Here is a 21,487-nt window from a genome sequence, read left to right as displayed (position 1 = left end):
CCTTCCTTAGTCCAACGACTTCCTTCCTTAGTTGACAGCGAGACTATTATATTTCTGTGCTCGTAATAAGCTCGAGCAATTATAAATTTTCGTTAGCAGCTGTCGAACGAAGAAAGAAAAACAAAGTAGTATTATATAAACTTTTCAACTCCCATCGCGAGGGAACGAATAAGCGGAACACCGTAAATTCAATTTCGTTTTTGTTTTGTTTCTGTTACTCTGAATCCGAGTCACATGCCTGACCCAAATTCCAAATGTTTACAATTTTAACTTCGTCAGAATGCTGTACCTTTATCCTTTGTCCAACTTTGAATCCCGGGAACCGAGATTTCGGTTTTTATTCCGCTTTAACGTCTCAAATGTACGTGATACGAATTGTCACGACGTTCGTTGAATTTTAACAAACGGAATAAGAATGGCATACTCTCGGAAAGGAATTATATTCCAGAATATCTGGTCGACATGAAACAACTGCGAATGATTTAGGAGATCGATCTTGGAACCTCTACCTTTCATTTATATTTTAACTACGTTTTAATAGAATTTCTCTTCGGACTAGAAACAATTCGGTTTATTCTTTTCACAATTTTCTGCATATTCTGCGCGAATGTTGGCAACGGATTAAGTACAGTATCCAAGGATGGTAAATAATTCAAGGGATTAATTCTGTTGCGACTGACCTACTAAACTATACCGTTCCGAATTAAAGACGTAATTTATTTGAGTTTCATCCTGGCTATCCCCATAAAAAGGAAAGCAGACGTATAAAGATAAGTATAAAATATACTAGAGGAACAAAATATACAACAAAATTGAACGTTCTCAAAAAGGTAATTTCCAACTAGTATACCATCGATCTATCTTCTAAATAAATCGTACGTCGGAAAATATGTTATTAGTTATACCACAACTACCACACGTTTGATTCTACACAATCCATCCGTCAAAATGATCTGTAAAAATCCATTTCATCTCTGACAAGCACAAAGCGAACGAATCAGGTATTCACAATTTCCCTGGAAATGCCATATTGTTCGTCTAAGCCCGCACGTCATCGCACGCGAGTAGAACGCAGAAATTCCTGCTCGGGGGCTAGTGGAGTGCAATTCCGCGCGTCTGAATATTTTTAAATTCCAAACGGAGTATCCAGTTTCTTAGCGTCGGAGACGGCGAGGATTTTGTAAAAATATAATGAGCCGCTATGCAACGGGGCAGCGTATTAAATTTAATCCGTAACGGAAGACTCGCAAACGCCCTGCAAAGAATCGTCGTCGTCGCGACAAAGAAAAGAGGGTTGCTGGTACGAGGGGAAAAAAGAGACGCAATGAAAGCATCCCGCGCGTATGCAAATGGCTCGGTCGCGCAGCTGCGACGACGACCACGCCATTCTGATTCGCATAGAGCGGCGCGACGAAAGCTCGTAACGATTTTCGTCGTATAAAAACGAACCGAGAGGTATCAACGCTGGTTTGCCTCTCTCTGCACGTGCACCACCCGCGAACGTTAAATTTGTGTGCGAGATTTGTAGGGTAGAGCCTTTCGCGGCCTCGAGGATTTCGGTGAATATGCACACCGTGCATCTCGCGCTTTTCCTACGCTCCTCTATGACACTTAACCCGCCACCGCGTTGAAACTCGCGCGTTACGCGCGCCCTTCCGCAACGATTCAGCCGCGTTTGACGATCTCTTTTAAGATCGCTATAACCTCGAACGGCCAAGTAACCGCGTTTGACAAGCCGCGTTTGTAAGCCAGGAAGTGTTCTTTCCGAACTCGATGGTTGGAAACGAGAATTGCGATCGAGAAGCTACCATTGATCAACTCTGTGAAAAATCATACGAATCTTTGTGTGATTGTAATTAGAATTAATCGTGACTACTAAATGATTGAGTATTATTTATAACGATTAGAATGTTAATAAGACCCGTTAAACGAAATTGTAACATACAAATTCGCTTGTAGTTTCAATAACATTTTTCTATACGTCCAAAGAACATTTTTGTCTGGAAATTCGCTCTGTCCGTAGGACAGCTACAAAAGAAACGTCGGAAGGGTAAATCTTTGATAAGCAGGGGAGAAGTGACGTATCAAACGGCAAAAGAATGTTTTTTTCTTTAGCTGCGATACTTATCATTGAAAGGAACTTCATCTTCTTCGTCGTCTTTCTCAGTTTATCGATCGTTCGACGCTTTCGTCCTATGTTTTTTATGACGTACGAAATAGCGTATCAGAGTTGAACGTTTATTAGACTACTACATAAATTCCACCCGTTGACTTTTCGCTGGATATAAAACGAGAATCTTATCTCTTTTTAAAACCAGCTTAAATATCTACTACGTAGATGTAAAGAGAAACCCTAGTAAACTAGGACTCTTTTAATTTTGAATTTATAGAACGAGTTTATTAGCGAATAAGAAAGTAGTTTCTTCGGACGAAAATTCGTTTTCCCCCCGGTATAATATAATAATTTTAATATTTCATATTTTATTTGCGTCTCTGTAATTTTTTATCTCTGTAATTTGTAATTTTGTAATATCCATACGCATTATGCTCCATTATACTTAACACGATTTCGATTTTCATATCTTTCAATGAACCTTTATACCGCCGTGCTTTAGCACCGCCCTCAGATATTTCCCGAAATTATTCCGAACTTTCACCTTGCCAAATTACCTTTTCCACAACATGACCATTCCTGGTCCCAACGATGTCCGCGCAGTGATAATATTTAAATAGAAATCGCCCTATTCCATATATTATAGGTTGTTCAAAAAGTTTCTTTCGTTTCATAAGGTGATAACAGATGAACAACAATTTCTGTTTTATATTTTATCCAATTAGGTATGATCCATTTCGTTATATCTCTATTGCTACGTTCGTGCATAATTCAACAAACTAATATAAAACAAAAAACATTGCGTGTCTATTATTTCCTTATAAAACGAAAGAAACTTTTCCGACAACCTAATACGATCGATAAAACATACGTTGCTGCGAAATCTATTAATTTTCTTGATCAGATCGAATAAAAGAAATAATAATATGTCGATATTGCTTGTATCAACTTGTTAAAGGATAATGTTGCGTTAATGCAGGATTTCATTCGCAATTTCTTTTCAGTGGATATAACTGCATATATTGTTAAATTCTATTTTTTTAATATCGTAGTTACGAAAAGTAATTTCAAGAATTCGCTTAATACCTTTTGCGTTTCGGTTCCACGAAAATTCTACGAAAATTTTATGGGATTTAAAGAAATTGAAACACTTATAACATTATGCTAAATTATAGCGCTTGGTCCTTAATGGGTTAAAAAAATGTATAGATTAAAATTTAGATCCCAGAGATGAGGAATATTCTGAAAAGCCTCTCTTCATTAACAGTGGTAAACTCAAAGTATTAATTGCAAATACATAATTCACTGCGTATAGTGTGTCAGAAGAAATATCAAAAGTGTCAAAAACCTTTACCCACGAGAATTTATCCAACTTACTCTACTATATGGTTTCCTTTTATCAAAAAATTTAACTTTCAGGCAATATGAAAAAATCAGGAAAATATAAAAATCTTGCTTACTGTTCGAGTAAAAATTTCGACGCAACTGTAACGTTGGCCAAAATAAAATGCGGCGAATGTACTCCCATTGCGTTGCAGATTTATCTAAAATCAATAAATCCGCTCTAAGGAATATTCCTACCGATACGTAATCTTCTACAATCGATATCGTAGAACACTCGAGTAATGAACTCGACGTTTTTTTAATGAAATTTTCCAAGAGCCGATCTATGACCGATTCATCGACCCAGGATTCGCCGCAAAAAGTACGAGCAAAAATTGTATCGAGTCTGGATGACAGGACGATACATTTCCGGAATCGTTTCGACATTTAAAGCGGACATTCGCTCTGTGCAGTTTGCGAATTTATCGTGCCATAAAAGGGATCAAAAGTTCACGCGAAGTTTGGGTCGGCGCGGTTTAGCTGCAGATCTATGATCCTCGGGAAAACGTAAGTAGTCCAATTGGACGAGATCAATTAGGACAGATGGGACTAATGCGAACAGGGTCGTGGATAACTCGTAGGATCGTAGAGATGGTCGTAAGACCATATTGAAATTCACAGGGCCAAATGAAGCTATCTGTTACACAAAGAATGACGTAGAGCGTGGTAGGTTATTTGAATCACCTAAGCTTTAAATCTAAAAATTCAATCTTGAACTTCGCATAAAATAATCAAACTGGTTGTGATATGTCGGTTATAAAAAGTAGTTGCACATATCCTTATTTTGCAAGGAAGCGTTTTTTTTATCGGATATCACATTTTGTAATATGATATTAAATTTTCGTATCGTACGAAAGTACTATAAAATAATATGACGCTAATTATGCTTGGACTCAACTAATTAACGTTCAAACGCTTCAACAAATACAATGTTTACAAATACTTTGTTGCATTAACGACAGAATTAAAAAATATCGTCTACTTTTAAAAATATCGTCCAACCAAACACGAGAAGATGACTCGAATAATTCTGTGATAAGATTACTTGGGCCAACGAGAAGGTACTACATGAAAATTAATAAAACAAAGGAAAAAGTAGATTTCAAAAATAAAATAACATACACACCACTGAACGATGATAATTTTAACTGAAAATATTATCCGCTTGAACAAATTTTCCTTTTGGTTTTTGAAACTTCCGTTACATTCTGATTTTACTTCTCTCTGAAACAAATTTATTACCATTCTCGATTTATTAATATTTTAATTACACAAACAATCGTACCTATTCTTTTTTTCGTTTTGCGATTCTCTGCGTATTCCGCACAAATGTTATTCCGGATAATGTAAAATAAAAGCAGTGCAATTGAACGAGATAATTTAGGACAGGCGAGGCTAATGCAAGTGCAGGATCACGGATAACTCGCGTGGACTTGAAAATGCTGTATAAATCAGACTAGGCGAGTTTCGAATCACTTTGACCGACCGTAGTGCCATATGGAAATCCGCAGAGCCAAATGAAGCTGTCTGTTACAGAAATCGCATTAGCATGGAAATCCCCAGTTCACAGACAACTTCTGTTTGTGTGTAATACACATAGTATGCTTGCGTTTGGCTAAGTGTATACATACGCGTGCAAAGGGCATCGTACGCTGCATCGTTCGTCGAGATTATTGCTTTGATTATGCATCTTCGAGGCGAGGGAACAAAGATCGCGTTTCCATGCGAATATGACACGACGTCGCGGACCTTCGAATTCTGAAATTCGTTTCCATTCTCCGAGTCCCGGTTTAGCCACAAGGATTCCACCGGTGTATGTGTTTGTATCCTGAATGACGTTGTTGCGCTAAATTACTGCTCGTTATGGGCGTAATTTGGCTGTCCTTACGACGTGGAAGCTGGGGCGCCGCATCGTATAGAAGTCTGCACGTACGTAACTCTGTTACTGTGTGTGTTTGAAAATGAATTAGCGGTTGTTCTCGTTAGAGGCATAACGGACACTGGGTACGTACAAAAGTTACATTTCGGAAACAAGATGAACAGAACGATTCTTTTCGTGGATTATTAAATATACACACAAAAGTATTCCAACGCTTGTACATATTTTACGAATATTCGTAATCACGACACTTTCACGAATATATTACTCGTGTTGTAAGAAACATTTTGAAATTTTTATATAATAATTGAGCCAATCAACCGATAATCGTTGATGTTACCAGATACTGCCTTTCAAATTTACCTTAGAATTTATTCTTAGAAATAAGTAGTTGGTCTTTTGGCAATGGAATATTAATCGTGAACTTACGCGATGAAATTAAGAAATTAATAAAAACCGGAGATGATGATTTTGATCATTTTTAAGAGGCTTAGTCGTTCCTTTACTATTCACAGAGTACGTGCCTTAATATTTAAACGACCGGCAGCGTATATCACTGCTTAGACGATCAAACATTTAATATAAGAGGTTTCCGCATTTCATTTGCATAGCCTAAAATGAAGCGCATAAAGATTACCGGACGCGTTTTCCTCACTGAATTAACGTCTCCGGTTAATGGGAGCTTGTGGGTTTAAGCATCCTCCAATTTCTCCTTCTCTCTGTTTCTCTATCTTCAATTCGCATCAACGTTTTACGACTGTAAAGGTTAATAATAGCAGCTTGATTGCCACCGTTAAAATGTTTTCCACGCTGACTGTGTCTACGATAATAATTGTACTTTCTATTATCTCAGTTTCGTGTGTTCGTCGCGACAAAATTAACTGCGCTATTGTTTCGAAAAGGATCCCCGCGAATTTATCTGCTCATGGACTATAGTAGCTCGTCTAGCTTCGGCTAATTCAATTTCTTTCCTCCGACTTACGCCTTCAATCAAGTTTTCTACCGTAGACACCAGCCCCAATTTCAGATCCGCTCGTTTCGCGATAAAGGCTGACACGATTTTCAATTTGTACGTTGGAGAATGTTTTTACTTGTATATCGTAACTTACGCTAAATTTTGAATGTAGTTTTAGTTTCCAAAAGCAAATGAGATAGGCGAGAGAACGATTATTTTAAAAGACACTTTCGGTTTAATTTTGTACAATTCTACGTACTAGATACAAGGATCATATCGATACAATCGTGTTCTGTACTTGAACGTGTATGAGAAATTCGTGTACCCTGAGTATACTAATTTTATTTGTGCTTTTAGACTGTGTCTTACACCTGTTACATCTATCGATCGATCATTTTGATTATTTTATTTCATTGATTATTACACCTTTCAATTCAAATTGAAGAATATTCAAGGACGAGAAAACGATATGTTCAAAAATAGGAAAACGTTTCTGTTGAGATTGACTGATAGAAGAACGAGTGGATGAATTTGTAATGGAAAAATATATTGAAATAAATAAAGGTACGAGTATAAGTATGCTGATCCAGATCCTCGCTCTTACAGTATTACAATACAATAAAAGAAGCCATGATAGGGAGCATGTTCATATATTTCTAGCAAAGGACATTACCAAAAAGTTAACCTCGTAGCGTAGAAATATACTTATAGCTCTTTTGTTTCTAGACTTTGTAACCCAAAACATAATTTATATTCAAGGCCACGATAATATGGACCTTTCCTTGTCTCGAATTTTTTGTTTCGCTAAATTCTATTCTCTTCGTAACAACAGTCTCCAGGTCACGGATATACAAAGGTAAAGATGTAGGGTTTTTCTTGAAGTAATTACTTCAACAGTTTACATTTTTCTATCTCCGAGTGTATATAATATTTCGAGCACGAGTAAGATATCTCGTCAAATCGATCGTGTCCTTTTCAAGCTTCAGAGCTTTCACGCTTTATTGTTTGCCGTCGACGTAATTATCCAAATAAACATAATTCTCTGGCTTTCGTAACATCAACACCATATAAGAGCTGGAAGAATTCGTTGAAATATTTACCAACGTTCTCTGTTAATCCTATTTTTGATTCAGACGTCTCTGCGCTTTATTTTTACGCTCGCCACGTCGATGTAATTAGAAGTCAGACGTTATACGACAAAATGCAAATGCAACGAGCGCAAACTACCCGCTTGGTTCTACGATATTTTTAATGGCCGCTATTTTCCACGCTGCTGAACAATAGTCATCGCGATCATTTAGGTCAGCAAGGTATTAATATTTGCCGAAACCACGCGAATTTCGATGCACAGTCTTTTTAAGCTTTTTGTAGACATTAATGTTACTTATTACTTGCCGATGCTCTTTGTTTCGTTCTTTTAAACGCTGCGATCAAGAAAATTCTATCGAACATCGTGCTGAAACGTTCAGCGAAATTTGCACTGAAAATCGTTCTCGTTTCGCATTGTACAGCAAGAAAATGGTCTCCGATATAGGAGATTGTCTGTAATCGTCCATGAACATTTTATTCCAATTTTTCTTCTGTATAGAAAGCTGAATTAAATTCTCTACAGCGGAGTTAGGAAGATTTAATATTAACTTGCAAATATTCATCTCGTTTTCAGTTTTTTATTCTTCCAAACGATAATTTGAACATTCAACCTACACAAATGTATGCAAGTACTGTAAAGTAAAGAAACATGTCACATAATGTCTCCTAAAAGAATTTGTTAAACGGCTGATATAGAAAATTAAAACGTAAAATATGTAAATAATGTTAAAATGTAAATACGTGAAATATTTTCCAAGACTTTCAAACACTCGTCTTATTCTCTATTTCACGCAAACACTTTTTGGGAGATGCGTAGGAGCAAAAAGAAAATTGTCGCAAAAAGGTCTCCTAAGAAAATTTGTTAAACGGCTGATACAGAAAATTAAAACATAAAATATGTAAATAATGTTAAAATGTAAATACGTGAAATATTTTCCAAGACTTTCAAACACTCGTCTTATTTTCTATTTCACGCAAACACTTTTTGGGAGATGCGTAGGAGCAGAAAGAAAATTGTCGCAAAAAGGTCTCCTAAGAAAATTTGTTAAACGGCTGATATAGATAATTAAAACGTAAAATATGTAAATAATGTTAACATGTAAATACGTGAAATATTTTCCAAGACTTTCAAACACTCGTCTTATTTTCTATTTCACGCAAACACTTTTTGGGAGATGCGTAGGAGCAGAAAGAAAATTGTCGCAAAAAGGTCTCCTAAGAAAATTTGTTAAACGGCTGATGTAGAAAATTAAAATATAAAATATGTAAATAATGTTAAAATGTAAATACGTGAAATATTTTCCAAGACTTTCAAACACTCGTCTTATTCCCTATTTCACGCAAACACTTTTTGGGAGATGCGTAGGAGCAAAAAGAAAATTGTCGCAAACAGGTCTCCTAACTCTGAAATACATACCTCTTTGTACCGAAATACTTCGATCGAAACTCCAGCGAATCACCTATTTAATTTTGTACGTCAACTTCATAATCAAACTAAACTCGACAATTACGATTCGCCGGATACAGTGAGTTGTCTTCGCAATCATTGTCATTCGGCTAGCACGCTAATGGGTCAGGCGTCAATAACGTCACCGAAACTGCGACAATTTGTTGTAAACTCGGAAAACGCGAACGCGAGCCACGCCAAACAACATCTGTTCCGCGATGAATGCTACTCGTATGTTAATTAAAATCGATTCGATGGAATTAATAATACCAAGAACTATCGTTAACCAGGCAACTAACATGAATTTTTACACGAAAAGTATTCTCATCTCTCTTTTAACCTCCTAAATGACAGTCTTTAAATTTAAACTGCATCAGCTTTTTCGCCGTTCCGACCAACTCGCCTGCGCGCGAAAACGCGCTTCTAACTTTTCTAATTTATAGCGCGCCAATTACGAAACGCAATTTCATCGTGTTCCACCGTAATACGCCAGAATTCTCATTGCCAGTTCGTAAAGTAAGCTGCTTTTAAAAAGTCATTCTTATGATTCCAGCGTGAAAAACCGGCAACTCTCGTTATCAACGGCTAAATTCTAATTAATCGTGGCCAGCATAGGTCGAATCAGGCTTCTAGCTGCTTGGATAATCGCATCAGAACGTATGTGGAAATTAGCCCTTCGCCGTTTCAATTCGGTCAGCCACGTTCGGTGAGTATTGTTAGAGAGAATCGTATATAAGGGTCCGAATTTGGATTCCTGTGGATATGGAGGAATGCTTATTTCGGTTATTGCAGGATTACGAACGACATGGAGAATTTGCTACTGAAATTTGATATCGTTTTTGATACTGTAAAGAAGGAGCCATTCGATAATTAAAAATTATACGCATTTTAGGCTATTATCGCTTCAGAGATAAAATATCTATACGCCATTGTATTTATTACTGCATTTACGTACTAATTAATTAGATCCAAATATGATAAATTTTGGATTATTTAATAGTATAATTTCATATTTTGTATTAAATTACATCATTGTTTATCATTTATTAGTAGGTATCGTTTCGTCATTCATTCGTTTAAAGTCATCTCATACGACTTTAAAAATTTGATAGCATCGGAGTAGATTTGCTAAAAAGACACACTGTATATCTGTGTCGTAATTCTGAAATTCATAACATCACGTTATACGTCCATGCGAAATAAAGAATGCAAGGAATGAAGAATGTCGAAAGAGGAAGATTGTCACGGGTGACAATCTCTTAATTATCTGAATCTCTTAATTATTAGGAAGGATCGTTCGATAATCTTACAACTTATGGCATTCGAAATTATTTGCATGATTCTAAAATTCATAATTTTATATCTATATGAAATTGAGGATGAGACAGGAGTACTACAAACGTACGACACTTTAGAATTTCCAAGATATATCTGTAATGTCTTATCTTGTATGGCATTAAAAATCATTGTGTGACGGATTACCTTGACATATATGACAAAAATAGAAGAAATAAAAAGTCCTTTGCCATCGTTCTACAAGCAGAACGGATAATAAAAATTGATAGTGTGCTATGGTAGCGTACTATCGATTATGAAACGCCATATTATATATAAAACGCATGAAAATGGAAAACGCTTTATGAAAAAACATTAACTAATAACGACAGAGACAGTCTATAAACCTACAAATATCCCAAACGTCAACAAAAAATCTAAGACTAGACTAAAAATATACTTCTGCGATGAGATATTTATCTCGTATGAATATTGCAAAACAACAACAACCCCTGACTCGTTTATCGATGGTTATCTTATTTTCCCACTGACATTGAGAAACACCGCGTTAGTCTCTGGCAGCGCGTCAGTTTACTCTCTAATAAGCAGGAGCGACGCAAACGAAGGTGAAACGGAGACGAAGAGGAAGAGAACCGTCGAGGAAGTAAGAGAGAAAGAGAAAGAGAGAGAAAGAGAAGGTAAATGAGGAAAGCTTCGAGCTTATCGTGAGCGCAAGGCTCATACACGAAGCCTCCACCTATTCATTTAGGGTCGTTTTAAGTTATAATAACAGTCAGAATCACGTGTCACGCGTGAGCGAGCTGGCGAGGCCACGCGCGCAAACTTCATCCGTGCCTGCTTGTAATTGTTAACAAATAGTAATGGCGGACCGTTATCAAACCTTTAATTACGGGTTCGTGAAAAATTGAAAGGGACGAAGGGGCGGCCATCGACTCAGGCTCGTTTCCAGCCATGTTTACGACGCTAAAGCGCGAAACTTTATTCGAGGTTTGCGTTTCAATTTTCCGGTTGCTTAAAAATTCATCTGGCCCACTGGATACGAGCAACGTGGATGTCAGAGGACGTTTGTTTGAATAATTCAACAGTTTCAACTCCGATATATGCCCTTCAATTAGTTGATTGAGCTTGTTCGTATTCGCTTTTGTTAATGAAAATAATTCTTCTTTTTCCAATTTTTGTTCTTTCGGTAATGAACTCTGGAAAATTGGTAATATTTCTGACAGTCGTTATTAAGTTCTAGAGAGTATTTGATGAGATCGGATGGAAATTTATCATAAACTTTTATTACACGGATAATGAAATCGCCATCATAATTCGCTGCATCCTAGAGGATGGTACTTGTAGCTGAATGCAACAATTGAAAAAAGTATGGGAAATTATGTTACGAAAGAATGTCGTTTTTAAATCTCTATTAGATCTGTCTTGTCAACGAAAGATTGTATTTGTGTATTGATAAGAAATAGATCAAATATTATTGAATACTCGGTTAGTCCTCGTTTGGAATAATAAAAAGATCGAACAAATTATTGTGACGATAATTAATAAACTGCTAATTTCGTAAAAAGACTTCTCCGAACAATCCAATATTATCCGCATGATTAAGATCACTAATACAGATACTTACTATCTTGAGTTCTTCTTAACGACTACAGAAAATAAAGTTATGCGAATAATTTCAAAGTAAACAGATGATAATTAATTAGAAGTGTGAACGAGAAATCTATTTCTCGTACGATCTTTTACCAACACACGTAGTTCAGATAAGATTTGATGTATTGCATAGAGTTAAGTTACGTCAAGAATAAGATTAAATCACGTTTCGTGTAAATAAATCTGATATTAATCATCAACAGTCTCTCGTTATACAATTATCCTTAACCAATAATTATTTTAAAATCTTATCGTCTTTTTGCGTCTAACAAATTTTTGTTCTATGCATATATCGGATCGCAAGCTTGCATGGAAATAAAGCTCTGTTTGATTAATCGACTCCTTGATATTTAAATTCATCGTCGCGTTTTCTATGAAAGCTGTAAATGCCTTAATACTTATGGACGACGTTATTAACAAATTATTGTGTAAATTTTCATTAAATTTTCATCGCCATGGTCGGTAGAAACATGTATTTAACCACTGTATTCAGCAGAAACTGTATCGTACCTCGTGCGAGAATACTTCGAGCGTTACAGATACGAAGTTATAAAATTCCTGGCAAATACTGCGTCTAACCGCAGTATTCATAGGAATGTTGCATAAATGGTTCATTATAATAATCCATTTTATTTAGCCCAATAAATTCATCTCTGGAATAAGCGTCGTCTCTATTTTTACAAATAAATATTCGTCGTTCTTTCTCGAAACGTATAACGCTACTCACGGAAGAAACGACGACATATTTGTCTGGGTAACAAATCGATAGGAGAGAGAAGGCATCCTAATCAACGAGGATTCTCCAGTAGGAACAACTCCGTCACTTAAAACGGAAAAAGCGTTAGCACGTAGCGGGACGAAGGCGTTTCGTTTGTCTTGTTAGAGCTAAAATTTTCGCTAAAGAATTTTCTACCGCGAGTTTTCGCTGTCGTTACGCTGCTCCAAACGGTTACAGAATCTCGTGTCCGGAAAATCAAGCGGGCATTAAGGTTCAGAATTTGAACCGAACCAAGGAGCGACGAAACACGACAGTCGTATAAATTCTCGTGCTTTTATTAACACATTTGTCGAGAGTAAGAAACTTGGCTACGATTGCCCGATGAATGTTATTCGATAAACATCTCTGATCATTTCGCACTCAAGGCAGTAGAGCGTTGTTTGTGTATATTACTCTTGTTTTATTTTGAAGATAAATATGAGAGGTTGAAGTTACATATTCCTTTCCCGAAACCATAAATTCTCGGTGTTTTAATGTTATTTTATGTACGCAGTTGATAAGAATTTCTTCATTGTTATTGTTTTCGTTTGTTCGAAAGAAATTGCAGTTATTAAGAAACACCGAAACAAAGTTTAAAATATGTAAAATTGCGAAATTTCATGTCATAGCTTCGCTTATATCATTGGACCAATTGTAATAAAATCTCCACTGAACACTCTACTAGTAACGCCAAATAGATCGAATACAGTCTTTATATAAAAATTTCAGAAAATCATCCGTTATTTTTTGTCTTTGAATTCTACGAAATATTTATGAAAAATTTTGTATGGAACTTTTTACGAACACTATTTTCTATTCCATATATTATTCCACGTTTTAAGAAATAAAGTTTCTTCCCTAAAGTCCATATCGATTACATTCTTTCGCGTCAATTTATGGCCACAGAGGGGTGCATTAGGAAACGGATTATCCTAAAAAATAAAAAGAAAAATTTCCTTCGACTTTGTCCCGGCATGAATTGATCTAAGCAATATTATCGCGGGAAATTTCTGTCTTGCCACTGTCGAAGCCAGATATTTATGGATACGGTGTGCATAGCTCGCGGAAACCTTTTCATTGACGTTTCGCTGCCTCTCTCACGGAAATAAAGCATGTCGCGACACATATTTTGTGTTCTTTCAAAGCGTTCACACTTAGCGGCTGTAAAGTATAATATTACCGGTTAAAGTGAACGCGTTCGACAGTTTTATCGAATGAAACACAGTCGAATATAGCAAAGCTTCGGAGAAATGCGGTAGGAAATATAAAATGGAAGCATGGAGGTCTTTAATAAGCATTTTTAGTACGAAGACTGTTGAGTTGATCGAAATATCCCGTTTGCATATTGTACTTTTGCATTTATAACTTTCTTTGCAGCCTTTAATACAACGCTAAGGCTACTAAACCTAGCGAAATAATAAACTTTAGATTCTCTACTTTTATGATTATTAAGAATATTCAAGTATTTTTAGCGAAATTAATTTCGTCTTTTATTTAGATGGAAGTATAATTATTTCCATAAAACACAAGAGAGTTAGTTGTTCAACCGAAAAGCTATCATTAAAGGAAATCACGTTAGTGCTATCATATATCAGAAACTTCATCCTGGTGGTTCTTTTCGTTTGAAAAATTCATAGAAAGTCAAACAAACGGAATTAGGTGTTTAATTATAATTATGTTACTAGAGAAACGGTAGAAGAATTACAAATATCGTCGAACGATATTGTCAAAATAAAAATTTCCCTGAGATAAACTTTCACCGATAACAATCTTTAAGGAGTAATATCGGTGGAAAGATTCGTTGACGATGCGAAACATCTTTACCCAAGGTTCATAGAGCAGGAAACGTCGCGCGTGTCGAATAATGCGACTATTACTTTGAAAGTTGAACGCGATATCGGGGCCGGAATCGCGTTCGATATTCGACGAACGTAAAGCCCATCGATATTCTCTCTACACGACCGACCGTGTATAATAACACATTACACGCCGGGGTCAATCACAGTTTCGGAAACTTCGAAATACAGGAATAAACTTGGCATCCAGCCAGCCAGCCGACCTCTCTCTACTCGATTCGCGCCGCGTAAAAATGAAAACTCCAGCCGCACCGTATCAGATAACCACGTCCTTATGTACCATCGTATCAATTTAGCCGCAATTGCAGGCCACTCGAATGTTTGTTCTGTAATCGTGCTCGTTTGCAGCACGTTCGCGCGTTCCGTATACGTATGTATAAGAGGAGTGCGCGCGCACCAACAAAATTTCACCTCGGCCCTACGTTATTCCCGCGTTCTCCAACCCAATTATTCGACCCAATTATTCGAACACCAGCTACTCCGGTCGTGTTTTGTCCGGTTATTCGAGTATATTTGGTCCTTTGTTAAGTTTTATATTTAGCAAGCCGCGGAACATTCGGTTGGGGGATAATTAACGGCCACTCCGTTAGGATCGTTTCCCGATACTGGGTGCTGTAATCTTTGTTGCAAGCTTCTGGCGATGCTGCAGGATTTCTCTAATCGAACTGCTATTTGTTTCGAAGCGACTCTTTTGTTGGGTCTTGTTCATGAAAAGAAAAAAAAAAGATAGGAAGAATTGGCTACTTGCGAATTAAGGAAATATCGGGTATTTGATGCGATACCTCTTCATCCTGAGCTTTGGCTTTTGGTCGGATTGAGTTTAGGAAATAATTATGTAGAATAATGTGTACACGCTGTAGTAGTTTGTTTTATTACTTCGTATTTTATCTTCGTTTTATCTGTACATAGTAGAGACAATGGATAGGTTATAGATCGTTTCACGGAGAATAGTAGTATTGGTATATTTTAAGGTATATTTTTAGCGAATGATCTCGGACAGATTTAAAGGGCATAATTATTTTGTATTTTTCTTAAACGAGTAATATAGATACGTGGCCATTAAGGCTAGTTATTCGTCAGATTATATACGCTTAGGAACATTTATTCGTAACAATGTTCATTGTATCTTTTGACAATATACACCGATCGAGTAAAACCAAACGTGCATTTGTATTTCTCAAGGGGCTGAGCAAGGCGGATTTTGTTCTTTTGTACCAGATACGTTTAGTTTGAGGAAAGACCTTCTGTTTTTATATTCACGATCGATAAGATTTATCTGCTTCAAACGATTTAACTTCGTAAAATTTCGATTGTGGAGCAATTTCATAAAGAAGCGAGGATCATTTTCCAGACGAACTATTTAAAATCTTATATTCGGATGCTCGCGCCGGAATAAGAAAAATGAGGAAAGATGCAGCCTGATGTTCGTGACAGCAAGAGCACGGAAACACTTTGGCACAATTAATTCTTCCGTCATTTCGTATCATAAATTATCCAGCAAATTTTTACCGAAACTCTTTTCTAAAAGAGTTTAATTCTTTGACCAAACAATGATAAATTCTTTCGTTGAATTGTTCGTCGATTCGTCGTTCACAGATTACAGATTAATGGAGGTGAATTAATCGAGAGATAAATATAATTCGAACGAATTGAATCGAATTGAATTTCAAATTGATTTTACTCCGAACTTTATTGAAAAGATCGAAGCCACTTCTTCCAACACGTTCACTGCGACAGCTTTTTTTAAAGGACTCTCCTATTTGGCGGTACAAGACAAATAGATCCTGTGATGGACTTTCCTATTTGGCCGTACGGGTCAACAGTGTCCCGTAGCAATTTTGATTGGATGGCCGTATTGTATTTTGCTATTTGGCGATACGAGACTATCGTAACCCCATACTCATTTGCACTTTGCTATTCGGAAGATTTATGAAATATATTACAATATAATGAAGTGTGTGATGTTTATTCCGATCTGTGCTTATATCGATCCAATAATAAATATGATATAAAGTGATCGTAGATAAGAGTAGAAAATATTTGACTGTTTTTCACGATGAGCATAATAATTGGATAACGAAAAAAGACAGAACAAGCGCTATACAACGAATAGTTACCTTCGTTGGCACTACGGGACGAATAAGTTCCCTAGGACTTTTCACTATATTGTGTTACTTTTCCCTGCGAAGGCACAATTAGTGTTCATTTCGTCGAGAAATGTGAAAAAATGGAAATATAATTTAGAGGCCGCCGAGAAAGACGGTTTGTTACGAGCTATACGTGTTTCGTACCGCAGTGTACGCGTTGAAGTACACAAATTGCTTCCAATTATTTAAAAATTTTCATGTTTATGTAATAATACATGTTGTATATAAATACACTATCAAATCTAGTAAATTCCATCGCACATATTTGTATTATATTTAAAACACGCTTCATGTTTGTTGTTCGTGATGTTCAATTATGATGTTTAATTATTTGAATAAGTACAGTGTCCCCACTCGATTAAAACGAATAAATAATATAGCATGAAATACACGTTATTGAACATGTATTAACAGACAACTAAATTCTATAAAAGAAATAAAATAAAAATATTATTATTTAAAAAACAATAATAAATACATTCCGTTTGATGTATATTTCAAAACGATAAATATAAAATCCATCCACCTGTTGTTTTATTTCGGTCGTAGTAAATAACCAAATTGCAAGAAATGAACTGTTTTCGAGCAAAACCATTGTTGAATTTAATTCAACTAAAATGGCTTCCCTCGAGCTGAGCAGCGACAGCCTAAAAGCATTATATGGGTTTCCGTGAGTCATGCCATGGCTGAATTATTAGTCACACGGGTAGCATTCGCGTTAATTGTTTCTTCCGTAGCCGAAAACCACGATGCGAATCGGACCAAAGCAAACTTTCAAGGACGATTCTCATCGCGACTAAATTAGAGACATCGCGGTTAAATCGACCAAATTGTTTTCAGTATGTTGAAAGTTTATGCTGTTTTAGCGGGCAGCTGTTAATTGACGGCCACCTTTTAATTACTTTGCTGCAACGATCACGTGTATACGAAATAATTACAGAAGGAAATTGACACAATTTGAAAATTAATCGTTCACGACGTACGGACTGCGGATATTTATGCAAATTTATATTCATGCGAATAAATAAATAATTTAAAAAATTATTTACAAATTTTCCATAAATTCATAAAAATCCGCAGTTTGGTCTTGCAATTTAAAATAACAAAGTCATCGACGAATTTCTAAAGATGTTGATAATCACCAACGTTCTTCCTTTTTTTTTTTTGTTGTTAATTTTGATATACGACACGATAGTGTTGGTATATATCGATTTTTATTATCTGTAGGACAGAAGTGAAACGAATTATTCGTATCATTCGTGAGTCACCTGACTCACTTGGTCACTAGGACCAAGAATACTCCGCAGACTTGACATCACGGAAAATAGAACCAAGAGGGAGTTACTAAATATGTGGAATTTATGTTACCTCTGTGTTCCGAGAACAATTATGATTCATGCCGAATAAAAACTAAATATAAAAGTTAACGAAGTTCGTGTTACGTGCACTGTGAGATAATGTATGAAATAATACGTGTTTGTGAAAATATTTAATATCTTTCATTTCGAGTATTATGATCTAGAAACAATAATTTCACCAGAACAACAATTTATATACATACAAATTCCATCATTTTGCTAAATCGTAGTATCGAGTTTGGTGGAATAAAAGACCAATTAAATACAGTAACTTTTTCTGACAACCAGATTAACGCAAACTATTTGTTCGAAACAGCACTTACAAAAAGAAAAATAAAAAAAAATCCTCGTATTTCCGAGAAAAGAGACACGTCCAGGTTTCGAGTATTTCGTGTGATTTTAAGACTCGAGCCGGTCGACAGTGTTGAATCTAGAAAACAACGAGAGCCAGTGTCGGACGCGAAAAGTCCGTTCTTAATTATTATTATCGTGTGAACCCGTGGCAAGGGTAATTATTTCCGTCTGCAGTAAACGCTTCCTGCGAAACGAGCTGGCCCCACGAGGGATGGAGCCGAAGTTACATAAGGCACGCATTACTCTACCTAGCCAAAAACTTGTTTCATTTAAACTTCTCCGTTGACGGCATTGATAAGCTCGAAACAGCGGTGGTCCCGGTGTTTTTAATTGCCTCCATTCGAGTCGGTCGATTTCGTACGACCTCGATCTTAGACGAAATTCAGTTATTCCCCGATGCTAACGTGGGCTAAAAATTCAAACTATTATACTTTTGCAATTTTCACTTTGCAGAAAAGTTACTTCAAACTCGTATTCCTTATGCAATTGGGATAGGATTACATCTTTGCGAGTTTAACGAAATTTCCAAGCAATGGTGTATCGGTGTTTCAACGTCTCACTGAGGATTTAAAACGATACAATAATTAATCTTTTGTTTATGTAAGCAGTTGTGTACACTTTTTAATAATATATAATTTTTATATGCGATAGGTACAAAGATCGAAATGCTCGGCGATCTTTCTCTTATTTGTATATTTGTAGTATATATATAGCGTATAATAATTGTATGCACGCAATATTAATACTTTTTATACTTTTCTACAGCTATACTTTACAAGTTTTTCTATTTATACGCTTTTTTTATAATTTCGAGAAAGCATCGTCTCATTGCTCATCGAAGATTACCCATCGGCTAATTAATTTCTCTGCGAATGACAAGACATTGTACAATTAATTCCTTTGCTCCGCACTCGCTAAAACTCGATCCGTGCTCGGTGAGGATACGTGGGAATAAATTTTTAATTTGCCACCGCGCTAAGTCGACACAGTTTCGCGGCAACAGCTTAATACGTTCCGTTTGAAAACAGCGTTAAGTTCAAAAAGCTGTGTCGCGTTCAAAAACAACGCGAAAGAATGTCGCGCGGATGGAAACCGCTGCCACTCGTTTGCTCATCGCAAAAATGAATTCCCTCTCTCCGTTTTTCATCTTCTTTTCTCTTCTCTCGCGCGAAATTAATTTTCATTTCGTAAATCTCCAGGCTTGGCCGCGCTTTCTCAACTACGCGAGGTCACCGCAACCCAAATATCATTCAAAATTTCATACGTTGAAACGCGAGATCTCTATGGATAGACGTAAACACCGATGGACAAATTAAATCGTTATTCCATTCGATTCAATTAAACGCCGAGTTTGGACCAAGCGAATGCTCGCTCTTTTATTTTTAGCAAAAATTTAGTAATACGAAAGTACTCTAAGAATCCTCCAAAAACGCTTGTTCGATTCCTTCGGATGTTCGGTCTAATCTATGCGGAGCTTCGCACGAGTTCTGCGAATGACTCGTTTTTTATTCGACCAGTAATAGCCAAACGGCGAACGAGCTCTCGTTCAAACTATCTTTTGTAAATTTTACCGATACGGGGAAAAGAGCGAGCGTTATCTCGCTTCGTCTAATGAAAACGTTCTATCGAGCAGTTACGAGGAATTCGTGTTCTCTGGAATTTCAGATTAATACAATAACTCCATAGTTCGTTGGAAATCACCTAAGTTGCCGGTAACACGTACATATTAGAAGTTGTACACGAATTGCATTGAAACGCGTAGCCGGCAGAAATTATTGACACCCGGTGTACACGCGGTAAGTTCTGTCTACGCAAACAAATGGCAGTCGTGGCGTGCTAGCTCCGAGCCGGAAGTTGACCGCATCTGCATCTGCAGCTCGAGAAACTTTTCGGTCGGTGACCGTAGACGAACAGTTATAATTAAACAATTTGTCGCTATTGCCGCGGACAAGTTGATCTAGATACTGCGTTTTATTTAATTACGCTTGAAACGCAAACTCCTACCCGGTGTCATCCATTAAAACTTTATTTCCCTCGTAACGCGACACTTCCAATGTGTGTACGAACAGTCGCGTCACGTAAACGTCAACGAGATTCCGTTCATTTATCGTCCATTCGAAATTACCATTCGAGCTTTCGCGTGGCTAATGTAATATAGAAACTAGATTAGATTAGAATCGTTGATACGGATTAAACTAAAGAATTTTTGGTGCTAATCGTTCAAGACGATTTACAAAATTAGGACGAGTTACTTCGCTTGTTTGTTAGTCGTTTCTGCCACTCAAATGGTATTGAAATTGTCAAATTTTATTACATATATTTAAAAAACGTTATTATAGAGTGTGTATCTTTGTAACATAATATTGTTACAGAAATTGTAGAAGTAAAGCGAAAAATAAGATATATTTATTATGTTAGTCAAGAGATTATATTTGATCTTAGTAAATAGAAAAATTGTGAAGATTTCGATATTTTTCTATCGTTGTCCGTTATTACCTGTAATGACAAGCTATTTCCGCAAAACTATCGTAGTATCTTTGCTTCCAAGATATTAAGCGATATACCTAATTACAGTCGATAATCGTGACAGACAAATTCGCAATTTATTTTATTCGCAATTAACTCTGCACTAAACAAAGACCACAGAATTAAGTCCAGGAATAGATATAAAAATCTTCTGCCTTGGAACTTCTTTTCACACGTGGAATTTTAAATTTCGCATAACGTTACTACGTGGTTTAATTGTCTCAACAAGGACGAGCAAAAAGAAAGGGACATATTTGTAGCAGTGCGGGCGAGTCTCTCTAACAGTACTATTTTACACGGATTATGTGCGCGCTAGAAGAAAATGCAATTTGTACTTCGACGCGAAAGAGTATTAAAAAGTTCAGAGAACGAAGCAACATTATACTTCGCACTGTGAATTCACAAGCAAGGATTTATACACCTGCTCAAAGTTCCTCAGGAAACTCGTTTTCCCCCCTAGTGCAATGATGATTACGTTAATTATTTAATAACGTAACGTATATACGTTAAATAGTAAAATATATTATTGCTAAGATTTTGTTAAAATTATTTAAACGTACAGGCTGCTGATTTTATAAGAAATTTCGGAAGCGTTGTTCCTAATTGTTTTATATCCTTTGTTAACAGTCACTGTACTATATAATTATACTTACGCTGATAACATTATACTAAATACT

At 36.4% G+C, this 21,487-nt stretch overlaps 1 protein-coding gene across 4 annotated transcripts in view; it reads right to left on the bottom strand.

Moving 5' to 3' along the window:
- Positions 1-21,487, bottom strand: part of LOC132906613 (hemicentin-1) — a 430,126-nt gene that overhangs the window by 384,890 nt on the left and 23,749 nt on the right. The gene's annotated exons all lie outside the window — the stretch shown is intronic.

This window comes from Bombus pascuorum, chromosome 5 (assembly GCF_905332965.1).
Source record: "Bombus pascuorum chromosome 5, iyBomPasc1.1, whole genome shotgun sequence".
Lineage (NCBI taxonomy): Eukaryota > Metazoa > Arthropoda > Insecta > Hymenoptera > Apidae > Bombus > Bombus pascuorum.
The sequence above is the reverse complement of the archived record's forward strand: the minus strand, read 5'-3'. Positions and strand labels throughout refer to the sequence as shown.